The sequence below is a fragment of the Trachemys scripta genome, chromosome 4 (assembly GCF_013100865.1).
Source record: "Trachemys scripta elegans isolate TJP31775 chromosome 4, CAS_Tse_1.0, whole genome shotgun sequence".
Taxonomy (NCBI): Eukaryota; Metazoa; Chordata; order Testudines; family Emydidae; genus Trachemys; species Trachemys scripta.
This window is the reverse complement of record NC_048301.1, coordinates 668,061-679,316: the sequence shown is the minus strand read 5'-3', so window position 1 is coordinate 679,316 and position 11,256 is coordinate 668,061.

Below are 11,256 nucleotides of genomic sequence, written 5' to 3'. Positions count from 1 at the left end.
CTCTTGACTGCCCCCTCCAGAACCTCCCTGCCCCTTCTCCGACCCCCTGGCCCCCTTGTTGTTGGCCTTCGCCTAACGTCTCTGTGAACTTGCTCAGGAACAGCAGGAGCCGTTCGTCCCGGAAGGCTTGTCCCAGCAGCAGTGGGGGAGGAGCTCCAGACTGCCGGAGGCGATCTGCGAATGCAGGGAGGGAGGGAGTGATCTCTGCTGCAGGGGAGGCGGAGGAGGGTCTCTCTGGCTGTCGGAGCCCCATGTAAGTGGCACCATCCGGCCGGCTGCCCTGTTAGCCGCGCGCGCTCTGCACGGGGGGGGGGGGGGGGGAAGTCCGGACATTTACAAATTCCCCCCGGATGCTATTTTTAGCTCAAAAAGACGGACGTGTCTGGGGGAATCCGGACGAATGGTAACCCTAGATTAGAACAGGTGCCCCAGCGTCATCTGACCAGGAAGTGCTGTCATTGCTCAGCCCACTGGTGCGAAGTGTTGTATCAACCAGGCAGGTACTAACAAGCTTCAACAGGACTTTATTTTTACAGTGGAAACCTCTTTACCCAGCTGCTGCTGCACCCTCTGTAACTCTCCCAGCCTCCTCAACTCCTCCCCCTCCTTCCTGTTTCCTGTCCTTTCCGACTCCCAACTGCCGGTGCTCCCAGTTCTCATAATTACAGCAGCATCTAAACACCACACGAAGCTGGGACCCCCAACCAGTCCAGCTCCTCCTGCTGCTCCCACATCACTCTCCTGTCTTGGGAAGTGAGGCCAAGGAGAGAGAAGTCAGGGCCGTTCTCTCAGCAGAAGGAGAGGAGCTGGGATCCCACCATGTCCTTGTTGCTTTAACCTCAAATCTCTCTATTAATTTTGGCTAAAACCAAATTTCTACAAAACCGAAACGTTTGGTGTAGCCAGATTCTCCGTGTCCCCTGCACGTGTGTTAGTCGGTGTGGGAAATGCTGTGTGAGCATTAACAGCCGCTGCTGGAATGGGGACATACAAGGAAGGAGAGTGAGCCGCTCCAGGGTGTCGATGCTGTTCAGTCACTGTAGATGCGGATATAGTACAGGCCTCAACCCAAGCTGTGCCCGAACAGCGATACAGCAGCTTGCCCTGGCCCTGTGCTTCTCATTAACTGTGTACAGTAACGACGGCTTGAAAATGCATTAGCATTAAAAACTGGGAAAAGACCAGCTGTCTCCTCTTTCCACCATCCTTTGCTCTCAGACCGCCTACAAGGGGTTAATTCTAAACACATTAGAACAGAGCCCAAAAGGTGGCTTCAGGTTCCAGCAACTTGCAGTCACTGTCAGATTGTGCAGCTCTGGGGCTGTGATATTTTCGAAGTGACAAGCAGGGAAACTTCAGGAGAAATCAAGATGCAGCTGCCTCATTTGCATATGAAAACTGGACAAGGGACTGTTGTAAAGTTCATATTGTTTTATTCGCTATCTTTGTAATCTGTGACCCAGGTGAAAAGGGACCAAAAGGCTGAAGACACTGTAAACTGGAGCTGATATCTGAGAGCAGAAGTGTTGCGCACACTGATCCCGGAGATAAATGAATAAGACTCCAGGGGGCATGATTAAATTAAAATGCAGTGAAATCCACTGCGGAAAGCACAATTCACTTATGATCCATTTCCTCTGTTCCTGGCAGCCGAGCCAAAGTCAAATCTTTGCAAATGTTTTCCAGCAATTCCGTTTTAACAATGAATGTTTTACTTATGAGGCAATTAAATATTTGGTACAGTTGTATGTGACAGATTGGTGCAATCAGACATTGCTATCATGAGTCCAAGAGACGACTGATCTGTGTTTAGCAGGCTTGCTCCCATCCTCTTGGACTCTGGGGAATATAATCTACTGTATCTTTGATGCATTAACATTTGGGGAGTGGGGAGGCCCAACCATAATCTGTCTCCAACTGTTTCAGCAATTTCCTTTGCTTTTATTTTCATTTTACATGATGTTTTCCAGGAGAAGTCATATTTTGTATCTGTCGTCTCAAATCCACTTCTCCAGTTATAGAAAACCTTTCATGGCACCAACTCTTTGTTTTAGCCAGCTGTTGTATTATCCATTCTCATCCATTCATTCTCTTCATACAGCGGTGTAAAGAAAACTGCAAAGCTGACAAATACCAGCAATCAGGGGGTAGATTAAGAACATCACAACAGCTTATTTTTACAATGGGTGCTGAGGCAATAAAGACTAAATTTAGGCCAGCTGTTGAGAAATGCTTTCTCTCTTTGCTCTGCGCTGACCTTCACCTGCTGCCGATGAAACAGCTTCCCTCCTGCCGCTCTCTGCTGTACGCAGATAGTCACGTACCATGCTCCGCTGTCTGCTCACGACGGAGAAAATGCAAACCTCGGCTCTCCACTGAGAGCTCACACCACCATGCAAATCTCACGCTTCAGACCTATAAAGCCACCTCCTGAGCTATGCATGTGCACAGACGTTTACCAGGATCTTTAAACCTTGATTTACAACCCCGACGTCGGTATATTTCCCCTAATTCCTGTTTTAAGTCCATTTCTTGGGTGGCGCAGAGCTTTCCTCCTGCCACCACTGACACTTCAGGCTGGTGCTTGTTGTTACTGCTGAGTGCTATTCCACACCGCTCTGCTGCTCAGACAGTGGCACAGGCTTTGTTCTCGGCCGGTCCCTGTGCTCTCATGGGCTCGGTTGGGCTCATTTGGTTCTCTTCAATCATGCCAATGCTGTAGTTCTTAGTTGTTGTTGGCTGGGAACAGATAATAGCTATGGTGCCAGGAAATGGTGCAGGCTTTCAAAGGAGCCTCCAACAACAGCCTTTGCAAAGCTGAGTACCTCTGTAAGAGTTGGTTTGCAGGATCTCTGCCGCACCAGCATAGTTCAGTCAAATCTGTTTCCTGCATCTTGGAGTGTTGAGAGACCCATTGGAGGGAGGCGCCATTTGTCTGCATGTAGGTCTGTACTCCGCTGGGGTGAAATGCGGGCCCTGTCAGTCTCCAGGTCTGCGGGCTGGGACCGGGATGGGTGCATTCACCCCAATTTCTTTCATGTTTTTACTGTTTTATTGCTCAGCTCTCCCTTCTCCTTCTGGGGCTCTCCTCTCTAAGTGCATGGAGAGCATCAGCTCAAGATAGAATGTGCAGAATTTCAGCCAGGACAAGGTGCAATGAGGGTAGTCCTTTGAACTGGCTAAACAAGTACAGAAAATAAGACTTGAAATTGAAGAATGTATTCCACCTGTCATGTAGCTACATACACAGAGAACCTATTTATGGGAAATAGCTCCTGACAGACAAATCTGATTGCATTCTTAGAGGAGATCACAAGTGTGGCTGATAAAGGTAACTGCATAGAATATACACAGACTTTTGGAAGGCACGACGTTCTGATTAAATTTCGCACTCTACAGTATCCACAGAGCACACGTTAAGTGGTTTAAGAAATGGCGAACTGACCGATCTCCAAAAGTAGCTCTCCCTGGGGAATCATTGAATAGGTTGTTTCTACCAGAGTTCGGCATGGATCAATACACTATTCCACAATTTGATCAATGGTCTGGAAGTAAATATAAAATCACCACTGATTAAATTTGCAGATGACACAAAGATTGGTGGCGTGGTAAATACTGATGAGGACAGGACACTTGTATGGAGCACTCTGGGCTGTTTGGTAAGCTGGGTGGGGTAATGCAGGACGGACCTACAAAATAGGTAACTGAGTCTTTTGAAAAGGTTTTATGGGTCAGAGTGGACAAGCACCTGAACATTAGCTTTCAAGCCAGGGCTGTGGCAAAAAGGCACAACAAGAACCAGTGCTGGAAACTCAAGGGAAATGGAGGATTCTCCATTTCTTCATGTCTTCATATCAAGACTGGAAGCCCTTCTGGAAGACATGCTTTAGTCAAAGGCAAGTTTTGCGGGGGGGGGGGGGGGGGGGGGGGGGCTTGGGACGCAAACTTCCTTGCACCGTGACCCCCTTCTGACAATAAAAATTAGTACATGACCCCAGGTCAGGGGGACTGAAGCCTGAGCCCATGCAAGCCCCACTGCCCTGGGCGGGGGGACAATTCCAAAGCCTGGTGGGGCCAAAACTGAAGCCCAGGGGCTTCTTTCACAGGCGTGGGGCCTGTGCCCTGAGCCCCGTCACCCAGGGCTGAAACTCTCATGCTTTGCCTTTGACCCCAGGTGGTGGGGCTTGGGCTTTGGCCTGGGCACCGGGCCCCAGCAAGTCTAACGCCAGCCCTGGTGATCCCATTAAAATGGGGTCGTGACCCACTTTGGGGTCCTGACACACAGTTTGAGAACCACTGGACTAGATGAACTAATGGTCCCTTTTGGTATTAAACTTTATAACTCGAGTATATTAACAATCTGACCAATGGACATTCTTAGTGAGCGCTCCTTGGCTTTAGGACTCCCCCTCACTCCCCACCCTTGCTCCTCCAGAGCAGTTTTGTTGCTCTTCCCGCACGCTGCAAAGCCCATCTCGTTTCCTTCTTTGTGTTCAGGCTTTTGAGGAGGCAAGAAATGGATCTTGGCCTTGGCATCCCTGTGGTTGCGTTTCTGCTGTGACTGGCAAGGTGTGGGAGAGGCTCTCGGGGCGCTACGTGGTACCTAGGGTTGTGTTGGACAAAAACAAAGAAATAAAATAAATAACTCTGGCTGTATGATCAAGTCTGTATGGCACATTGGGGCAACTTCTGCACAATGTCATGAGTCCCTGTAAATTCTGGGACTAAACTAGATTTCTGTACGGTTGGCAACAGAGAGAGAAATAGGGGCAGATTTTTTCCCGTAACTAGAAAGAGTCACTAGAATAGTCCAGGGAAAGAGCCATTTTACAGTGTTGTTATGGCATCATTATATACACCCTTCAAACCAGACAGGGAACAATGCACAGACCCCTTCCTTGAAGGCCTGGAGTGGAAGCAGCACAATCTGGAAGGAGCTGGTTTCAAAGGAGATGACTAAGGCTGTCTTCCTTTCAGAAGAGGTGAGTTTTTCACCATGGAAGAGTGAATGTCAGTTATCTACCCCACTGTAAAATTCCTGTGGAGACCAGACATCGGTTGTGTTACTGTGGAGTAGCGGGGCAAGGTCAGCACTACACCCCCATCCATGGTTGAGCTTGCCTAGTCTACCTCGCAGGAATGCTACAGTTCCTTGTTTCCGGTCGGATTGTATGGTGGGATGGGTACCACAGGTTCATTATCCCCTGTAAAAACACACCTCTTTGGGCAATGAAGATGAAGCCCTAGTACGTAACATAAGGTTGGGTTGGGGCTGGGAGACCAATTTGGGAGACCATCAACTGCTAACTGATTAGAAACCAGCCTATGAGAGAGCGGCTGGAACTAACAAAGGCCAGAAGCCTCATTCTGCTCTTCCCCACTGGTTTAAATCTGAAGTAACTCCACTGGACTCAATGGAATTAGACAGGTGTGAAACTAGCATGTGAGTACAACCACCCCAGAGACTCTTTCTGGGACTCTCCCCAGGCACTTCTCTGAGCCCTGGTAAGCTCCCCGAGAGCTCAGCTCCCCCGCCCCCAAACGTCACAGCTTCGTTCTGTTCTAGGCTCTCGTCTTTATTCTAGAAAGGGAACTGGAAATCTCCCAAGACCAGGCTTGCTCCATAGTCTCCACTTGCATGAAGCTGCAATGCTAGCAGGATGCTTCTTGTAGTGTTTTGGTGCCACCAGCCCCACACAAAACCATGAAACACAGAGATGCGCCAAAAATATTTATTCACTGCCGCCTGTTCTGCCTGTCTTAAAAACCAAAGTTCAGCCGAGCTTTGGCTCCCGCAGAGACTGGGAGGGCTGGCACTGCCTCGAAGCTAGTTTAACCTCCCTAGGTAAATTCATGGAGGATAGGTCCATCAATGGCTATTAGCCAGGATGGGCAGGGAAGGTGTCTCTAGCCTCTGTTTGCCAGAAGCTGGGAATGGGCGACGGGATGGATCACTTGATGATTCCCTGCTCTGTTCCTTCCCTCTGGGACACCTGGCACTGGCCACTGTCAGAAGACAGGATACTGGGCTAGATGGACCTTTGGTCTGACCCGGTACGGCCGTTCTTATGTTCTTATGTTCTAGGTACGAGAAAAAACAAATGTAAAGAACAAAACAGCTGAGGGCCAGTTGGCCGCATTGTGCAGTCACACACACACACCCCCATTTACCTGCACCTATTGGATAATTACAGTTCTCACTACCCACTTCAGCACATAATGCGCTGATTTGCATATGCAAATATACATAGATTTGTGTATGTAAATATGATGTTGTAGGTTTACAGTCATGGCCAAATATTTATCCATTAAAGCTCAGACTGAGTTGAGGGACTGTTTTCTTGCTAGATCCAATAGGCAAGGCACTGATCGCATAAGGATTTAGCTATTCTCTGATTTGTTTCCATTGCTGTAGTCAGTTATGTTGCATGATTTTAAACATATTATGGGCTAATTAACATCTTATTTTCCACACAGGTTAACATAATGGCCTGGTTAGATTATGTAAATATGATACTATATTTCTGACAGGCATTGTTAGGCCAACATACTGATTCACTGCAAAACGCTAATAATCTGCAGTTATTCACAGGTGCCTCTAAGGATACCTTTCAAGTGAAAATAACTGTTCTAACAAGCCTTGAACAGGAACAAAATGAACAACTGAATGAATAATGTATGGAAATTATACTGAATGGTGCAGGCATTCTGAATGGAGTCACTTGTTCTTGTAGTCTACAGACTTATGCTTCCTAATATAAATCAAATCTACATTTAAGCACTAGAAATAGCATTAATTGGTGTGTTTGTGTGTGTGCCAGTGTCTGTACAAATGTGTGTCCTTATTTATCTCTTGAAATCATTTCTTTGTGAAGCAGGGGAGGATACAAGGCAGTTCTGGTGCTATGATCTGGAGAAGATCTTGTTCAGCATTGGCCTCTGAATCTCACTGTGGATAAGGGCCATGAAGAAAAGCAGAACTTCAAGTCTGCAGAGTGAAATACTTTGCATTCTCTACAGGATGGTTCCCAGGTTCCCAGAAGGAAATGTTTTGGTGGAGCTGAGGCACATCTCTATTTCCTTATTCTTGCAATCAAAGTTTCTGAACATCATCAGCTTAATGAACTATTTTAATTTCCTTTAAAAATGTTGCAAGCCCTTTCAGATACAGCATTCCGTCTACAGGAGAGTCTCCAGAGAGAGCAGCACACGCATCCCGACATTACAAGAGATCACAAGCCAATTAACAGCATTATAAATTTATGAACCAATTACCATATTTACACAGGACAAGTGCATCCTACATTTAATTATAATTTAAGATCTTACTTGAACAAGCTTGTGATTTAGGCAAAGCCCAGCGCACTCTATTTGTATTTTACAGCTGAATGACAAGACGTTTAGCAGACTGCGTTTTCCTGATTCCTTTTTCCAGGGCTGTCACTACTACAAGCCGGGTCCTGTGTATCCCATGGTACAATGGGACTGAATTCTGCAGACACCTTAATTTATTCTGTCTCAATGAACTTCCCTTCATTCCCATCACACCATTACCAGATACTGCAACGGTGTGTGCCTGAGAATATCATTGACATAAAATTAATCAATGTGCGACAGAGCAAGATACAGCATCAGGTCAGGTCCCAGCAGGACTGGGAGACAGACAGCAAAATGGCAGGCTCCTCGCAGCAGCAAAATGGGGAATTCCGAAACAAAAAGGCTGAATCGTTGGGTATCAGGAAAAGGTGCCAGATTCTCAGTGTCCACCAGCCTGGGAGGGAAAGGGCAGTTCAGACCTCTCTTGGCTATTGTTTCAAGCCTTCTGCAGCTGGCTTTATATTCATTCTACACTTTCATGGTTCTCTCTGCAAGCATAAAAATCTCTCCCTCCCCCAAGGAGAGCTGAGATTCCAGAATATTATTCTTACACGTGGAGGGGGGGTGAATTCTTATCAAATTCTGTGGGTAATCGGGGCCCCGACAATAAGCCTATGGAATGGATCTCAGCTTGGAACTATGAACATTTCTGACAGCGCCAATTACAGTCTGGATTACTGATTGTTTGCTGAGTTCTGCATGGATGATGTACAGCCGCTGATTGCCGGACCAGAGGGACAGGGCTCCCAAATCCTGGCATTACGGCCTCGGAGTAGGCCCAGTGAAATGAACTAGATTAGGTTCGGACTGCCCTTCGCCACCAGGACAGTCCATACAAATGCTATTGCTTTGTAGGAAATGCTGAGACAATGTGATTTAAATTCTTCACCCAGCCAATATATGCTTTTATGTGGTGTACGAGTAGCCTCCTGTTTCTATAGGTGATGCTTCTCTCACTGAAACCCATCTCACAGCAGAGACAAATAGTCCCTGACTGTCCATCTTCCCAGCTGCTAAAATACTCTCTCTTGTCTCTAGAGACAAGCAGCCCTTTCCTGACTCCTCGCTGTTAAAACTTCCTTGCTCTTGCCAGAGGCCCGTGCCATGTACAGAGGTGCCAGGAATGGAGGGGGAGGTGGGTGTAGCTTGGAGACCAGCACAAAATGCCAGAGCCTCTCTTTCCCCCTCTGCTCTCCGAGAGCAGGAGACAAGGGCAGCAGCAGGGCTGACTGTGGACAGGACTACTGGGGATGGAGGCCAGGGAGCTGAAGGGACTCAGGCGATGGGATGAGGTGTAAGTTTCGGAGTTTCAGAGAAGGGAGAAGAGGTTCTGGAAGGTGCAGTGGGAAACTTGAAGACCTCACATGGGACCTTTCTTCTGTTTGGAACAAAATTATAGATGTCTGTTTCCTTAGCTACTCTCTTCAACTGGCCCAACGTGTGTAGCTAAACCAGGTAATTCCAATCCTTTCTAATCAGAAATTCCCAGCAAATAAGCCCGTGTTCAGGAGAAGTTATCAGAATAATGGCTAGTGCTTGGCTGGGATGATTTAGTTGGGATTGGTCCTGCTTTGAGCAGGGGGTTGGACTAAAAGACCTCCTGAGGTCCCTTCCAACCCTGATATTCTATGATTCTATCATTCTGTGCTTGATAACTGAATAATTAAATACACTCCCAACCTTCTGAAAGAAGAAATTGCTGGCTATATTTTACAAATACTGCCTGTGTCTTAAAACAGTCTTTGGATCCATAGTTTTATTGTTGCATTAATATTATAGACTAAGAACTCCGAATCACATGGAAATATTGCTTAGTCCCACTGGGTCAGATCCTCTGCTGTTGTGGATCAGAGTGTAATCAATGGGGCTAGGCTGAGTGGTGCAAGCTCAGTATCTGGGCCATGGAGTCTGGGTTTGTGATGTTTGTATGTGCAAAAAATATTTCATTTCATATAGCACCAAGATTTCTTCCTATGCACTAGTGGTCAGAGTGGGGTGGGTAAACACCTCCTGGAACACTGTCCATCCCTATTAGGGAAGCAAATGATGTACCAAGTTTGGCTCTAATCCAGGCTGCATTGTACTAGGCGCTGTACACGCATAATAAAAAAGATGGTCCCTGCCCCGAGGAGCTAACAGAACTTTGCCCAGTCGTTGCTTCCCCCGGGTCCAGGTGTGACTCAGTGTTTGTGTGGAAACCAATGGCTCACTAGCTTTCTCTCTTTTTAACTTGTTGCATGTCTTCTGCAGAGCTGATGGAATTTACTCATGCAAAATAAATTACCTAACAAACGTAGTCCTGTGTTTTACAGCTAAAACAGAATAGAGGCTTGACTTCACCCATTTCACCTGTGATAGTTTTCTTCAGATTTTTAAAAATAAAATCAAATATGTTAATAAGATGACTTCACTGTCTAGAGACAGGCCCGAGGAAGAGCGAGGCTGCTGTGCAGATCACAGCTAGCACACTGTAACAGCCGTAGAGACAAGCATGTAATGCTGCATAATTACCCTAATAAAACAAGACACTATTAACATATGGGCCACGTGATTACTACTAGCAGAAACCAGGGCCCACAATATCTACCATCATGACTCTTCATGAGATCTCACCATGTGCATGAAATTAATTAGCATAACCTCACTTTGCCATATAATGAAGCACTTGCTAAGTATATTTTATTAATAACTCAGTAAACAGGGCTTTATGTAAATTATACAGATGGCTCAAGAAATGTGCTAGAAGTTCATTTACGATCCAAAATGGAATTAAAACTAATGAGTATGAGTGTGCTGTACATCACTGTATTTACTAAACCCCAAATGGAAATTAAAATGTCCCTTGTAGTCAATATTTTTTTTACCCATAGGTTCATGTACCTGTCCATATACACACACTCTCTCTATATATATCAATGGCACTTGAGCATCTAATGGAATTTCCTCATCTAAGGGAGTTATATGTGGTTCTGAAAACTTTACCCATCAAGCAGTAATTTAAACAAAATTCACACAAAGCATCTCTTCCAAGTCCAGAATAAATGACAGATGCCTTAAATTGGTAATTATAGAATGATATGACATTGCATCACAAATAATGCACCAGAGACATAGGTGAAAATATTAGTGTGTATTTTAATCTGTTTTTTAAAGAGAGGAAACTCTTTTACTTACACTGCAAGTCAAAGGTAACAACTAAGTGTCTATGATCTGGAAAAGAGTAAGGTTGAATGAATGATACCTTGGTCCATGTTTCAGTTAAAAATCAAATTGCCCAGTGCCTGCAGTGCCCACTGGTCGGTGTGTGCCATGACTGCTCGCGTGATCACATCTATTTCCTGCAATTTCTGTATGCAACTAGAAGCTAAGTCTTGGGAGTTTCAAACAAGCTCTCATCTCTCAGCCTGAGGCAGCCCTGCTGTTATGAAATACATCGATTCAGCCCTACCTTAAACTGTTCACGTTGCCTTGGGTTAAAAATCTCTCTTTTCCATTTCCCTTTTGGGGTAATTGTCATCATTATAGGTGACAAATCTGAGGAACTGTCCCAGATTGAGGTGTCATTAGTGGAGGTTTTGGAACAAATTGATAAACTAAACAGCAATAAGTCACCAGGACCAGATGGTGTTCACCCAAGGGTTCTGAAGGAACTCTAATGTGAAATTGCAGGAATACTAACTGTAGTCTGTAACCTATCATTGAAATCAGCTTCTGTACCAAATGACTGGAGGATAGCTGATGTGACGCCAATTTTTAAAAAGAGCTCTAGAAGTGACCCCGGCAATTACAGGCTGGTAAGCCTGACTTCATTACTGGGCAAACTGGTTGAAACTGTAGTAAAGAACAAAACTGTCAGACAGGTAGATGAACATAATTTGT